At 43.3% G+C, this 16,348-nt stretch overlaps 1 protein-coding gene across 11 annotated transcripts in view; it reads right to left on the bottom strand.

Moving 5' to 3' along the window:
• The window catches only part of PPP6R3 (protein phosphatase 6 regulatory subunit 3), a 67,702-nt gene extending 60,716 nt beyond the window's left edge, over window positions 1-6,986 (bottom strand). For 10 of the 11 annotated variants that reach the window (XM_075502433.1, XM_075502441.1, XM_075502443.1 and 7 more), the window contains exon 1: window positions 6,858-6,980. The gene's annotated coding sequence lies outside the window, so the exon portion shown is untranslated. Of the gene's footprint in view, window positions 1-6,857 lie in introns of all 11 variants that reach the window. The other variant, XM_075502439.1, reaches the window with a different exon arrangement.
• Window positions 6,987-16,348: the final 9,362 nt, after the last annotated feature.

Below are 16,348 nucleotides of genomic sequence, written 5' to 3'. Positions count from 1 at the left end.
CTACTGGATTTCTATCTGCATTGCCTTTAAATCTTCCTCATTTCCCTTCTTTGAAGCACCACTTGTTAAAATGAAAACACTCATTGCTACAGTAAAGGCAAGCAGCATGAAAAGACATATTTAGTTTATGTTGCCCATTAAGAAATGCAGACCTCTCACTAATGTTATCTTTACCACCTCCTTTATCAGACAAATTTCATCTAAATACAATGTTCAGCGTACAACATCTTTTTGCCATTAAATGTGGCTTGAAGCTATAACAGAGCCCATCATCAGCATCAAGTACACACACAGAAGGATCCTTTGATGAATGCTTGCTTGTCACAGCCAAAAGGAAGAACTGACTACTTCATAGTCAGTTCAGTCTAACTTCTACAGCTGTCACTCACAGGCAGGAAAAAAAAGTTACCAAAATGCTATTAGCCCTCAGAATTGCTATGAGAAGTGACAAACTCCTCCTTCATAACAGAACACAGAAAGACAAACATGGAAGAGAGGAATACAACCCCTATGCTGTTGCAGTTTTCAAATGGACTTCCATCTGGAATGCATGCTGACCAATATCAACATGAAATGGAAGTTGGTTTCCTGTAGATGCAAGCCACTTACAACATCAGCAGGAAACCCACTTACCCAGAAATGGGTCTGTTCTGGCCAGCATTACAGCTTTGTTTTAGCAGTCTCTAGACTTTCCATCCTTTCTCAAGATGTTTGGTGACAGCAGCTAAACTTCTCAAACAAATGTAATCCACTACTTATTTTCTAGAAGAGTTAGCTTCCAAAGATACTTGGATATCTGGCAAGTCTGTCAAGGCAGTAACAGAAGAAATAGCGTGAATTACTGTAGTTCAAACCAGTCCTAAAGTTTCAGTTGAGCTCTTTAGATTGGAGATTGGTCAAAGTAGTACATGGTAAGTAAGAACAGAATATGAAGAGAGCCCTACATCTGCTTTAAAGGTACGGTTACAGTGCATTTCACAGAAAGAAGAGTTTTTTCACCAAGACCTTACCTATGATTTTTGCCCTACTGTAACTTAGTTTAAAAAAAACAAAACACACCCCACAAAAATAAACCCCACAAGACTTGGTTTCCACTGTACTTACAATGCTATTTGCTTTTATTTTGTGTATTTTTACAGTTTCTATGAGAAACACTAACTGTATAGCCACTCTGGTACAAAGACGCAAAAATCCACCCTGTGGAGGCAGCGGCTGATACTCCTTTCACAATGCAAGTAGCATTGAAGTAACATCAATTTGTAGCAAGCCAAGCCTTTAGAAATGTCTATTACTCCCTTGTTTTCTGCTCTAACTCAACTGCTCAAACCAGTTACAGTACAATAAAAAAAAAAACATAATCACATTTGTACTAGCATTGCCTACAGCCACTGTATAAAGCACTACTTGAAATTTTAAGTTGCTTTTGATCAATGTTCATCAATTAGGGCACTACTACAAGTGAGAAATGTGCATCACCTGACTGGGGGACCAGGGTCATAAGACCCTTCCAGAGGGTCTTCCCTCTTCCAGAGGGGCATAACATACATTTACAGAAAGCATCTTTCTCTCTACTACTAGCTTGGGAAATAATGAGATTCACTCCAAAAAACTTCTAGAAGTTAAATTTGCACAATAGAATCTTCCTTTATACACTTGGATCCAGTTAGAAATTCTGCCTATGGCCATTGAAGGCAGGGACTGTGCTCCTGCAGGAATCCCTGCAAAGCAGGAATGAGAGGTCTAGGATTCACTTGATACATAATTAACAATGAGAATGCTTTTAGTACTGAAATTGCTATATTCTAGAACATGTTTAATAAACTCAGAAACAAGTCACTAGTTTTTACTAAAAAAATTTGAAGTTTCCGTCCTCGATCCCAACCATATTTTGTGACCAAACTAGAAATAACATTGCCCTTTCACAAGCCTCACCCAGGACCTGCTTGGTCATCATAAAAAGGCTTCAGTGTTTTCTTCACATTTAAAAGTATCTTTTGGCACAACTGACAAGAGCTGGCCTATGGTCTTTCAGTGCTCATTTTCCAAAAGACCCAGTGGACGCAGGATGGAGACCACTAGGCCATGCACTCCGTCTCCTTGCAGATACACAACTTAGACTGTGTATAAATGCTTAGAATCACCTCATTCAAAATGAAATAGGCATATTCTTAAAACTTCCTCCAAGAAAACTAACTAACCTTCAAATCTCACTATGGGGCAGTTTCTGCTTGTGCCTGCACATACATGTTTTTTACTCACTTCTGCCTCCCTTCACACCTTTAACCAATTCCTCACTACCAATTTCATAGGTGCTGCTCTTAGCCATTTTGCCAACGTGCCTAAAAACATATTGAATATGTTGCTGAATGAGCCAGCAGTGTACCCAGGGGGCCAAGAAAGCCAATAGCATCCTGGCTTGTATCAAAAATAGCGTGGCCAGCAGGACTAGGGAAGTGATGGTCCCCCTGTACTTGGCACTGGTGAGGCCACACCTCAAATACTGTGTTCAGTTTTAGACCCCTCACTACAAGAAGGGCATTGAGTTGCTGGAGCATGTCCAAAGGAGAGGAACAAAGCTGGTGAAGTGTCTGGAGAACAAGTCTTATGAGGAGTGGCTGAGGGAACTGGGGTTGTTCAGTCTGGAGAAGAGGAGGCTGAGGGGAGACCTTATCTCTCTCTCTCTGCACCTGAAAGGAGCAGGTAGTGAGGTGGGTGTCAGTCTCTTCTCCCAAGTAACTAGCAATAGGACAAGAGGAAATGGCCTCAAGTTGCACCGGGGAGGTTTAGACTGGATATTAGGAAAAATTTCTTCACTGAAAGGGTTGTCAAGCATTGGAACAGGCTGCCCAGGGAAGTGGTTGAGTCACCATCCCTGGAGGTATTTGGAAGACATGTAGATATGGTGCATGGGACATATTAGGGACATGGTTTAGTGGTGGACTTCATCTTAAACATCTTCTCCAACCTAAATGATTCTATGATTCTATATACCACCACTCCACTAGAGCGTATTACAGCTTCACAGTTCCATACAGTTGTACGCTGAGGTCCTTTTGGTATTCTTTTCCACTGCTGGCATGCAACACATTGCATTGATTCTGTCACTGAGCATTCCAAGTTTTTAAGTGCCATCAAAGAGGAAAAGATACATCCGTTTACCAGGATTAGGAGATGACTATATAGAGTAACAGCAAGAGGAAAGAACAGTCAAAGGGTTAGTCAGGAACTTTTTCACCCACTCCAAATCAAATATACCACTTCAAACATGCTTTGTGGCACTTTATGGAAGTTATTAACTAAACAGAGATCATGAAGAGTCTTGTATTTTACAGTAAGATTTTTTTCCCCAATATTGTGTGAAGAACTATTCTACAAACAAGCAAGCTGTTAACAGCTTATACCAAATGTCTTCCTGATCCTATCAATTCAGTCTATCCCATTTCCTGAGGAGTGTCCCAAGCTAGCTATAGAGCTGCATATAATATCCAAGAGTAGAAAAACATTTTATTTTAGTTGCTTAGTAGCATATGGTTTCTAAAATAGATGCTGGCATCCCGACACACCACAAAGACAATTAAACATGCTATGCAAAGTTTTCAACATTATGTTCATACTCTCTATGTATTTTCTGATTGATCTTTCAGGCTTGCCTCCAACCCCAAAAATATCAGGATCAAATGTGATCACTAAATAATTTCCCCAAGTTCTTTGCTCTCTTCCTCCAACTTGACAAAATAATATGAGACAAGATATTATTTCTAATTTATCCCTACTTGTTTTATTATTGTGGAAAGTTTTGCCAAAAACAATGGCTCCACATCTTGCTCTTAGGATAATCTAGTCAGACATCTAGCCTTCTAGAATTTGGATGTCGTGTCTACTATGAGATAACACACTATTCCTAAACCTGGCATATGAAATAACAGAATACACACCAATCTTAAGGGTCACAGATGAAGATGCTACTATGAGCGCCGAATCTAGATGGCAGACAATATGCTTAAGACATCCTACCTTACTACATAAACAGATCACTATACTCATACTAGTGCCTCTTCTGCCCAAGCAGAAAAGCCATGGTTTCCATCATAACTTCCAAAGGCCATAAATTAACCCAGTTATATGTGAGAAGTGAATATGCAAGCCTCCTACCTAGGAAGATACTGTGTAGTATGCTGGAACACGGAAGCTAGAAAATGTCTTATTTCAACGTACTGATACAGAGTGACCTTAACTAACTGCAGAATTAAGTAAATACTTCAAGGCTTTTTAAGCACAAAAGAGGACATCTCACAAAAGAGAGAAAGGACAGTGGACCAGACAATTTTTCAAAGCGTTTCTCCCTTTAACTGTTTCAATGCCATACTAGTTGTTTTTGAGCCAGCTCTTTAGCATTTCATAGTACATGCATTTCAAGCTTAAGCTGAGTAGAGAAGCAAAGCTCTTGAGCCATGACAGAGGTTCACTCTAACCATCTGTTAATAATAAAACTACATACATAATTTTCTGCTTTAATATTGCTAAATTCAGATTCTGTTCTATTAATTCACTTGAATTTCACTCTTAGAACATCACCTGATTCTCTGATTAGCATACAGGCTCTGTTAAGTGCATCACCTCTCAAGTGCAAAAGAGAAGGGTTCTGAAGGAAACAGTCACATTTTCTTACTTTAGCAAGTCAACAGAAGTAGAGTGAACAGTTTGCAGGCAGTATTGTGACGAAAGACACAAACTATTTAGTATCTTTAATTCCATAAGGGAATAATAATGGCTAGTTGATTTATATTTAAAAGAATCCAAAGATATCACAGTCTCAGCAGTTTGCATATAAATCTAACTTGCTTGCAAAGAAGCTATAATGCACTACCCTACCTAAAAACATTCCTGTTTTGAATTTCTAAACTACAATTTTCACTTTAACTCAGTGTTTTCCTTAAGTTCATTGGAAACAGACCTCTTCAGCAGTTCTTCTGGCCAAAATAAGATCTTCTACTAGTGTTAGAAGATAAATTCCTTTAGTAACTCAAAGTGCAGGATTCAATACGTCATACACATTCTGCTTTTCACACAGAAAGCAAATAAGAAGTATCACCTATGTTCAAAGCAACATCATAGATGGAGGAAACAAATTACTTAAGTGAACTTAAACAAGTACTTAGAACTACAAACTGTCAAGAAATAAACATGCAGACTGGATACCACGTTTGCATGAAATCTCATTAACAAGTTATATATTGAAAGATAATTCTGTAGTGTTCTTTTATATTTGTATAATAAAGACTCTTGCAAGCTACAGTTAGTCCATGCCTCACTACTGAAAACATTAAATAACACAGAGCTAAGTAATCACAGACTCTTACTGGAACGTATGTTGTACTGAAAATACACACTGCAGTTCAAATAACTGCAGTAATCTATTTGGAACACTGAAACAGGGACACTTCCCGTCTTTCAGCATTCTAGAAAAAAAAAAGTACACATGTATTTGTGGAGTTCAGAAGCTACTTTATATACTACCTGGAAATTTTAAGCCAGCTTAATATTCATCAATTAAAAAAACAAACAAAAAAACAAACTGAAAACCAAACCAAACATGCACTGCACTGTTAGAGTACATTTAGACTCCTTCCACTGAAGGAGATTTTAAACCTAAGTAATATCACTAGCGGTAACAAAACTTTTCATTTTTAAGTTGTCAACATCTCACAAGGAACACTTCCTAAAGCTATCCACCCACTCGTAAGCCTTCTGTACTCTTCCACTGAGAACACTTTTTTTAAAAATAGCAACACACCTAGTCAAAGTATCCTACTGTTCTAACTTAAATAAAATTTATCCTGACAGAGATGGTCTTCAGCCTCAGTTATATTTACATCATACAAGACACAAGACTATAACACTAATTCCCTCTTACACTTCAAGAAGTTCTTAAAGCAAAACAAAAGAACCAGCAGGTTCAAAGTCAGATTTTGCCAAATGTATTTAACGGCAGTTAAAGCTTACCCAAGCACTGCTATGCCCTTAAGAATTCGAATTGAAAGAAGCTGCCTTGTTAAAAAAAAAAAATCCACAAATAACCCAACAAAAAAAGAAAAAGGCAGCGTCCTTACAGGAATACTGAAGCACTGAGTTTAAAGAAAGAAAATGAATGCAAAATTAGCTATCTGTTTTATTATCTAAGAGATAACAGTGAAGCCAGAATAAAGTCCTGTGAATTACAGCAACAGCAAAAGCGACTGCCGGGGGAGGGAACAGTGCAGCTTCCCCCATTTCGACAAAACACCTCACCCAGTTCAGAGCTCCTCCTGTCTACCAGGGAACAGAGCGCCGCCCATCATACCCAACCGCGCCATGACCCGCTCCGCGCCGCACCAGGCCGCCAACACTCCGCGCCCAAATGCTGCCGTGGAAGGGCCGCGGCGTCCCCGCCCCTCCGCAGCTGCCGGCCGGCTCCACACCCGGGATGAAGCGCCACGGACACCAGGAAGAAGCTCCGGGGCATCTGCCGAAGAACCCAACGTCACGGCCACGGGAAGAAAGAGGCAGCGGGCGGGCAAGGCTCCCTCCAGCGCGGCCCAGGCCGTCCCCGCCGCGCCCAGGCCTGCGACACACCGCAGCCATGCCGTGGCCCGCCGCGCCTGGCCCGGGCACTCCAGGCTCAGTAGTGCGTATGCGAGGGGGCGCCGCACACGACAGGCCCCAGCAGTCCCCGGCCCGGTGGCGCCTGAGGAGTGTCTGGAGCCCCCAGCGCAGAGGGGAGCAGGCACCAGGCCCGCGCCACCACAGAAGAGCCGCTACCGGAGCGCCAGTCCGCTCGAAGCAGCAGGAGGGAGAGCTCACTACTATCCCACCCATACCTCGGCAAGCGCGTCCCCCCGCCACAGGTCCCAGGCCGCCTCCGCTCAGGCGGGAAAGCCACCGCTTGCCACCATCACCGACGCTCCAAGATGGCGGACATATCAGCTCCTGCGAGCCCTCCTCTCGCTCCGCCCACCTGCCCATCATACTGCCCCAGCACCGCCCTCCTCCTCCGCTCGCGCCTTTCTGTTGGGCGGTGCGCCGAGCTCGGCCTCTCACTGGCAGCCTGGTGGGTGTCAGTCACTCAGCTACGCGACTGCAACAGGGTCGAATGGGGATGGCGGCGGGCTCTCGGCTTCCTGTTGGCCAGTCAACGCATGGGGCGGGTGCATCTCGCTTCCCACCGTCCCGCCTTAGCAACAAGGAAACGTCACCCTAACAGGCGTTTCCCTCGCCCAATAGAAAGAGCAGGTGCCTTTTAAAAATAAACCCTTTCTGCTACAATCCAGAGCTGAGGCGCTCAGATCCGGTAGGTGGCCGCCGTGAGAGGGGTAGGCGCCTGCGGTAGTGCTCTCCCCGTAGCCTCACCATTGGCTAGCGCGCGGAGCCACGCCCTTCAGGGCGCGGCGCGGGCGCCAAACTGCCTGACAACAAGTCCGTGGCGGGGAGTGCGATGGGGCAGCCTGCGCGGGGGGGGGGGGGGGGGGGGTGTGAGGGGAGTAATTAGTGAGGAGAGGAAGCAGTTCAGGTGGTAAAGCGCTCGCTTAGCATGTGAGAGCTAGTGGAATCGATGCCTGCGCTCTCCAAAAGTAGGGTTTTTCTTTTTTTGAGCCTCCATGTGGGCACCCGTGGGACCTCCAACTCCATCTAAGGACTGGCAGTAGATTTTAACCAAAGTGCACCAGAATAAACGTGTGTGAAAACCAGGGGAGGCTTTGCACCCTAGCCCTGGCAACCTTCTGTGCATGTTGCCTGTAGTACTGCTGGGTGAGGTGGCAGCTTGGCCAAACCGCACTGGCAAGGACCTCTGCTTGAAAGCTCAGGTGACAAATAGCTGAACAGGCGGCCTTGTGTGCCCCAGAACTGGCAAACAAACACCTACGATGCGGTGTTTCATGCCCTGTGTCTTAGAGGCGTGAACATGTTCTGGCCAGCCAAGGTGCCTGTGGTCTTCCCTCACAAAGCCTCCTGAATTACCTTCGCCCAAAATGGTGGTGACCCCTCTGGCTGCTGCCCCTTCACCCCTCAGGGCAGCCCTCCAGGTTTCAAAATGTCACTGGGAGGATGACATCCCCATCCCCAGAGGAGACCACCTGGCCGTGGTCAACAGTGCTTTGCCTGTGGGCAGCAGAGCCGCCATCAGGTAACTGCCTTGACTGGTTTCAACAGGTTTTGTCTAGTTTGGGTGGGCTTTTGCCTGTTTTCAATGTGGGTTTGACTGGTTTTGAATGGTTTCCACTGCATGTGGCTCTTGAAGAGCTGGGGGGGGGGGCTGCTGATGGGAGGTGGCACCAGCAAGCTGGGGGGTGCCAAAAATGTCTGGTTGCACCTTGGGGCGGCAGTACTGGCCTGATTGCCACTTGCAACTATTTTTGGTCCTCCCTCCCCAGACCCAGCTGGGAGGGAAGGTGCAGCTGAAGGGGGCTCTGCTGAGCCCAAGCCACCATGCCTGACCCACCATGGCAGTTCTGCCCTTTACATTTTGTGTGTTTGGGTTTTTAAAAAAAAGTTTAGGGTTGGCAATGATGTTTATGTATATAAAATGTCTGCCTATCTGTGAAAGAAGGTGCATGGAGGGGCCACAGTGCAGATGGGGGAGTCACCTGCTAGAGCAAAGGGAGGTAGCCTGTCTACAAGTTCCAGCTCCCGAACCTCCCATCTTCCCGACGTCTCTTCCCAATATAGTAACAGAGCCAGGAAAGCCTGTTGTTCTCCTTATCAATTGACATCATGGACTTGTAAAACACTCCCTTTCTTGGAGGCTTGCTCTGTCAGGGCACTGTGGTACCATGGCAGCATGGCGTTAGCCATGATTGTCTTCATCAATGTATGTAAGCAAGTAACTGAAGGGGGTATGGTGCAGTCCAGGCTCACCAAAGCTAATTTTCCATCATGCTAGCATTTGCCTTGCCTATTATGAGGGTATCATGTGCTTTCTGTGAATGGTGGCAGAGAGCTGTTTTATAATGAGTAAGTGTGAATCATGCATGAGGTTTTTTTTTTTTATATTTACATATATTCATTCTGATAGTTGCTGGTCATAGTAAGTTTAAGAAGAGAAACAGTTATGTTATGGTTAAGGCAAGGAGTTATTTATTTATTTACAATGGGGGAAGAAACAACAGAGCTGAAAAGATAGTTTAGTGATAGGGTAGTTCTTGTGGGCACCTCATGTAGAGCACATGAAAACTGAAGGGTAGCACAGATCACTGTGTTTATTTCATATACCAAAGGAAGGGGAAAAGAATACATTTCTTTGACTTCATTATGAATTGGCAGTCTAGGATAAAGCAACTCCACTTCCAATAATGTATCTTCACATCTTTCACACGCTCATCTGACATACAAAGTTAAGCTCAATACAGCTGTACTTACATCTTACTGCAAATCAATGACCAACTCGGCAGATCTGCTCCCATTAAAACAAAATTATTGATATTGCAAAGAGACATAAATATTGAGGGTGCTGCTGCAGAAAGCAGCATCTCAGGAGAGAAACAGTAAGTCAAGCTAGAAATGGGCTCAAATCTTGGGCTACAAGAGTAGGGTCTTAATGGAAGCCTGTCTCTGCATTAAACATCTTCAAGTTGTTTTGTGGACAAAGGGAAGATGTAATAGGTAAAGCTGTGTGCTTATCTTTCTGTGTGTACCCTCCTTTTCAGTGTAAGGACTGAATTTTGCCTGCAGATCAGAGGGAGTCCACATCTTCCACTTCACACTAGTATTGTGTTCAGGAACTTTAATAGGCTGCTTGGGGTTCCTCTGGATTTTATCACTTTAAATACAGAAAGACAGGTTAAGATGCTAGCTTCTAAAGAAAAGGTAGCCATCAGATTTATAGTAGCTGCAAACAGGCTAACATGTCCTGGCCTTTGTGCTTTGTCCAGGCACTGACACAGCAGATACTCTTGCCAGCTGCTCAGGTGCTTGGTTTCATAATGTCCATTGCATAAAAGGCTGGACACAGCGTCAGCTTTCTTTTTGTTCCTTTTCTTTCCTACCAGTTGCCCAAGCTTTGGCTCCTATGCTTTCTGTAGGCATTACTGGTTCTCCCAAAGATTGAGTCACAGCATGCTTTACACTACTAAGGGCCATCCTTGCTCATGTTACCCTTCAGCATATGATGGCACATCCTTATTTCACAAAACCTCTGTGAACACAAGCCCTCCTCAAGTTGTAGGCCCAGTGGGTTGCTTCCATTAGAAGGAGATTGTTGGCTGCCAGCTCAGACACATGATCATCTTACTCTGCCTGAGTAAGTTAGTAGAACTGCAGCAATTATGGATCTTAATGTGTTGCAAACACATGGTAAAAACGCAGCAGCATGAAATATATTTGCTGACCCACAGAGTTGTGCAGTTAGGTCTCTGAGTGTACAGCCTGGTTTTGTTTTCTTTTTCATGCAAGCAGATTTATTTAGTAAAATGTACAAAAAAATGTTTATCCTCAAAGCAATCAACATGAAATGGGACACTGTTTCTTTTTTCATTATTTCAGCTGATGCTCAGTCCAGAAAGCTCCCTAGACTGTATTTGTTCCACATTTATTTTAGCTGTCTCCTTTTTCTTTTCTTTCACTGTGTCTGTTTTTTGTTTTGTTTATGTCATGCCACTTGCATGTTCTAGCAGTGAGTACCTGCACTGACTACAGCAAATGGAGATTTCACAATATAAAGTGTATAGAGGCAGTTCTGGTTGTATTGTCATTTGTCAATGACAGCCTGAAGGAAAGACATTGCACTGGAAACTGTGAGGAGGGAGATAATAGGAAAGAATGGTCTATGGGTTTAAATAATGGATAAATGAGAGTACAATGTTAAATGGCATTCTCAGGACAAGCAACTAGGTTGTCAAAAGGACAATGAGATTATAACCTTTAGCAAGCACCAGAGGCAGTATCTGGAGAGGGGATTAATAGTTTGAGTGTAGAATAGCTACTGCAGTAAAATAGTTAACTACCTACTATAGTTTCTGTAAGCATAAAACTTGTCTTCACACCAAAGCAGTGTTAAACTGTGCTGCTGTTGACACATCCTACATCCTGAGCAAATGTGCCCTGGATGTCAGGGATGGATCTCAACTTGGAAGGGGCAGGATGATGTTTGCACTGGCACACATCTGATTTTCAAGGGCTTTATCACCACCATCTCAATTCTGGAAAGGTTTGGGACATCACAGGCACTGTTTTTGTCTTATAGAGTTCCTGTCAATATATTTCTAAATCTTGATTTTGTGTAATTATTTTTTAAAACTGTCCAGGTGATACTACCATTACCATATAAGTTGGTAATGCTAGGGTACTACTACTTCAAGGTAGAAACACTTCATGTCTACAAGGAGGATCTCAAAACGCTACTGAACAGTTAGGGGGAATGAGGAGGTTATGTGGCTTGCCTGATGTCACACAGTAAGCTGAACCAGAGGCAAAATACTGAAATCCCAGTCCTTTATCCCTGGGACTTGTGTGCAAATCTGAAGACCTCCACACCGTTTCTATACCTGTGATTACAGGCAAACCAGAAAAAAAACGTAGCCTGCTTTGGGTGGCTGTAGTATTTAATTTCTGGCAGGGAAACTCTGAGAACTTATAGGCATGGTCTGTGACCGGAAGCTTGATAGTGTTTTACTAAATGGGTTTGTAACCAGATGTAACCAAAATGATTAGTTCGTTGTTTCGTAACTAAGCAACATAGAGATAGGAGCCAGGTTAGACAATGCTTTAATATTGTGATTGTACACCTATGGCTATGGATATGCTACTATGCCCAAAGACAATTGGACAAGGAGTAGTACGGACATGCTGCTACGTTCCCAGTACAGCCCCAGCCCATCTTGACAATGAGTCGAGGGTGGTTAGAATAACTGGTTTGTGTTAAGGGTGCCAAATCATTGTTAGGGACCATGCACCATGAAGAAGGGAAGCAAGTTACATAAGCAAGGTGGGATTGCGCATGTCCAGAAGAAGGGGTCAACTAAAGGACACACCTGTACGGCCACCAAGGATGACCAGAGACCCCCACAGAAGCCCCTCGGAGCTCAAGGATGCATGCGCAATGACCACACAAATATGATAATTAGTTCCAGGAAATAGAATGAATATGCATGGTCATTCTGGGAAATTTGATGCATATGTATGTAACTGGACAATATAAGTTTTGGCTGATGTAACCTGTGGTATGCATGCTAGGTGGAACGATCCCCCGTGCATCCGGTGCCGTAATAAAGAATGCCTGCTTCTTAATACTACATTGGTGTTAAGGAGTCTGATTCCCGATTTCGGTGACAGTTTTGGTGACCCAGATGGGACCCTGCTTCTGAATTTTGACGGATCCAAGGGATCGCAGGAGCTCCAGCTGGCACCAAGGGATTCTTGGGGGGAACCTCCGATCCCTGGACCGAAGAATTCTGAGCAAGATCCCCTGGAACAAGGAAATAAGGCATTCTTCTAATGGGTAACAGAACTTTAGGTAGGACGTGGGGTTAGAGTCCCACTTTAGGTAGGACGTGGGGTTAGAGTCCCACCAAGCCTGCTTGTAAGGCACGGCGAAAGCTACGCGGGGTTGGGTTAAGAGGTATCTCGGTTGGTAAGTCTCTGCTAGGCGAAAGCCTGTGGAGCGGGGCCCAAGGGGGAGTCTTCAACGGGGGGTTGAAGTCTCCAAGGTTGGGATTTCTGGCAGGGGGCTGGAATCCCAGAGGGAGCTCCAACAAGGGTTGGGGTCCCTTTGACTAGTGCTTGTGATAGTGCACAATCACAACCACTAGTTATCTGGGAGATGGGTACATTTCCGAGTAAGAAACCCATCCCACAAAGAACACCTTTGGGATGTATTTTAAAACATTGGAAAGATCTGGGGGGTGATCCTTTGACTTGGAAACAATTAATTGAATATTGCAATCATTGGTGGCCAATGTATACTTTGGAAGGTGGGGAGAAATGGCCAAAGAATAGTCCATCGCAATATAATACCATCTTGCAATTAATGTTATTTTGCAAAAGGGAAGGTAAATGAAATGAAATAGCTTATGAGGTATTTATTTTTGCTTTGAGAAATCATCTGGAGTGGCAAAAACAGTGTGGGATTATCCAGTAAGATTTTATGGTATTGACTTTGGAAAAAAACAGGGAAGGAATAAGAGTTTAAGATGATGTTGCTCTGCCTGTAGCATTGGAAAAGGGAATGTCCCAAAGTGAGAGAATTGGATCTTTCGCTAGAGGCAATTAAGTTGATGACTCTGAATGATGAGGACTGAAGGAGACCAGGGGAGTCAACCCCAGCTGAACACCTGATTACATTAAAGCTGGGGAATGATGAAGTAGAATTTTTAGTTGATACAGGGGTAACATATTCAGTATTAAATATATGCAAAGGGGGGTTTAGTCCTAAAACTATAAGTGTTGTTGGGGGAGCAGGGTGGAAAGAAAATCGGCCGTTTTTACAACCTTTGAAATTCGAATTGGGAAAGCAATGAGTAACTCATCAATTTTTGTATATGCCAGAATGTCCATCATCTTTGTTAGGAAGAGATATATTGAGTAAATTGAATGCACAAAATAATAAAAAAAAAAAAAAAAAGGGGGAGACTCAGCTGTTAATACCTGAGTCAAAAGCTGTGGAAGTGAGAATTTTTATGTTACAGAACACACCAAGACCGAAGGAAGAAATTCCTGCAGAAGTAGAGGATGCAGTAACACCCTTGGTATGGGCTAGTGGAATTCCAGGACGGTCTAAATTGCCGGAACCAGTAAAGGTTGTTCTAAAATCTGGAACTAAACCGGTAAGACAAAACAGTATCCTATTAAGTGGGAAGCTAGAAAGGGGTTGGAAGAATTAATAACGAAATTTTTGAATTATGGATTATTGATAGAGTGTGAATCAGAATATAATACCCCGATATTGTCAGTGAAAAAGCAGAATGGCAAGGTTAGCTCAAGATTTAAGAGCCATGAATCAGATTAAGACATTCACCCAGTAGTAGCTAACCCATATACCTTGCTGACATCCTTAAAAGAAAGACATAAGTGGTTTACTGTACTTGATCTCAAGGATGCTTTCTTCTGCATACCTCTAGACAAAGATAGCCAGGCAATATTTGCCTTTGGATGGGAAAGCCCCACCACTGGATGCAAGACACAACTCACCTGGACAGTGCTACCTCAAGGGTTCAAAAATAGTCCTACAATATTTGGTAATCAGTTGGCAAAGGAATTGGAAGTGTGGAAAAAAGAAAATTCAGAAGGAATAACATTGCGGTATGTAGATGACATCTTGATAGCAGCAGAGACTCAAGAGGACTGTTTACAAGTGACCATCAGCTTGTTGAATTTTTGGGACAAGCAGGATACCGAGTATCAAAAGCAAGGCCCAGATTGGGAAAGAGACTTTGATATATATAGGCTTTGAAACTTCGCAAGGACAAAGAAGATTGGGAGCAGGCAGAAAGGAAGCAATTTGTCAAGTTCCATAACCCAGAACAATACAGGAATTGCGGACTTTTTTGGGTATGGTCGGGTGGTGTTGGTTGTGGATCCTCAATTATGCAGCTTTGAAAAGATCCCAGGAGAATCACCTCTTGTAGACACCTGAGTGTTGGACAGCTTTTAAAAATCTGAAGAAGGCTTTGATGTCTGCACCTGTGTTAGGACTCTCAGATTTAGCAAAGACTTTTGAATGTTTGTACATGAGCGATAACATCTTGCTTTGGGTGTGTTAGCTCAAAAATTAGGAACTTGGAAATGGGCCATTGGGTATTTTTCTAAACAATTGGATAATGTCAGTAAGGGATGGCCTGGATGTTTGCGAGCTGTGGCAGCAACTGTACTCTTAATCCAAGAAGCAAGGAAATTAACTACGGGGCAGAAAATAATGGTTTATGTCCCACATATGGTAATTTCTGTCTTGGAGCAAAAAGGGGGGCATTGGCTGTCCCCGAGCCGCATGCTCAAATACCAGGTCACTCTCTTGGAACAGGATGATGTGGAACTTAAAACTACAACAGCAGTGAACCCAGCAATGTTTTTGAGCTCGGAAATGGGTGAGTCTTTACACCATGATTGTTTGCAAACTATTGAACAGGTATATTCTAGCAGACAGGACCTGAAGGATGAACCGCTGCCTAATCCTGATTTGGAGCTGTTTACGGATGGAAGCAGTTTTGTCCGAGATGGAAAATGAATGGTGGGGTATGCAGTGGTCACCACCACCCAAGTGATGAAAGCTGAAGCTCTCCCTGTGAATACATCAGCACAGAAAGCAGATTCACACACATGGAGCTATCTGGAAGGAAAGAGAACTGTTGTCAGCTCAAGGATCGCCCATTAAATATAAGGAAGAAATTCTTCAACTCCTCCAGGACATCCAGCAGCCCAAGGAAGTAGTGGTAATGCATTGTAAAGCACATCAATTTGGACAAACCGTGGTAAATGTGGGCAACTGATTGGCTGATAAAACTGCTAGAGAGGCAGCGGAGCAAAGCGTCCTTGCCCTGGTACCAGTAAAACAGGTAAAACTTCCAACCCCGAAACCAAACTATGGTAAATTGGATAGATTATTGGCAGAAGAGTTGAGAGCAGTAGAAAATGAGGTGGGTAACATACACCCGACAAGTCATAGTTACCCCACAAATAATGATAAAATAGTAGAGGAAAAACAGAGAAACAGATGGGGGAATTGAAGTGATGATTGTGGATTTACAGAAATCAAGATTGCTGTGTGCACATCCCAAATGTTACAGCTGCTTTGAATGAACAAATAGATGATACGAAGAGGGTGGCACAGCAGACTCAAGGTTTAAGGAGCGAAATGCATACAAATTCGTTATGCCAAATTTTGGAACATTTTGGATTTCCTCTTAAAGGATGGATAACTGAGTTGTTACAGACACTAATCATTTTGATTACAGTTGTTTTGGTGATTTGTTTGGTTTATCAATGTTTAAAGAAAATGTTGACACAGAAATCGGTGATGAAGCGTCGTACACCAATGCCAGGAGAGAAGCCACCTGCTTATGTTGAGATATGAAAGATTAAGAGTGGAAGTATTGAAAAGATAATTATTTCAAAACTTCCAAAGGGGGGAAATGTAACCAGATGTAACCAAAATGATTAGTTCGTTGTTTTGTAACTAAGCAACATAGAGATAGGAGCCAGGTTAGACAATGCTTTAATATTGTGATTGTACACCTATGGCTATGGATATGCTACTATGCCCAAAGACAATTGGACAAGGAGTAGTACGGACATGCTGCTACGTTCCCAGTACAGCCCCAGCCCATCTTGACAAAGGGTCAAGGGTGGTTAGAATAACTGGTTTGTGTTAAGGGTGCCAAATCAT

This window comes from Mycteria americana, chromosome 5, assembly GCF_035582795.1.
Source record: "Mycteria americana isolate JAX WOST 10 ecotype Jacksonville Zoo and Gardens chromosome 5, USCA_MyAme_1.0, whole genome shotgun sequence".
In the NCBI taxonomy this organism is placed as follows: domain Eukaryota; kingdom Metazoa; phylum Chordata; class Aves; order Ciconiiformes; family Ciconiidae; genus Mycteria; species Mycteria americana.
Note: the sequence above shows the minus strand (reverse complement) of the source record. Positions and strands in the feature narration are given on the sequence as shown.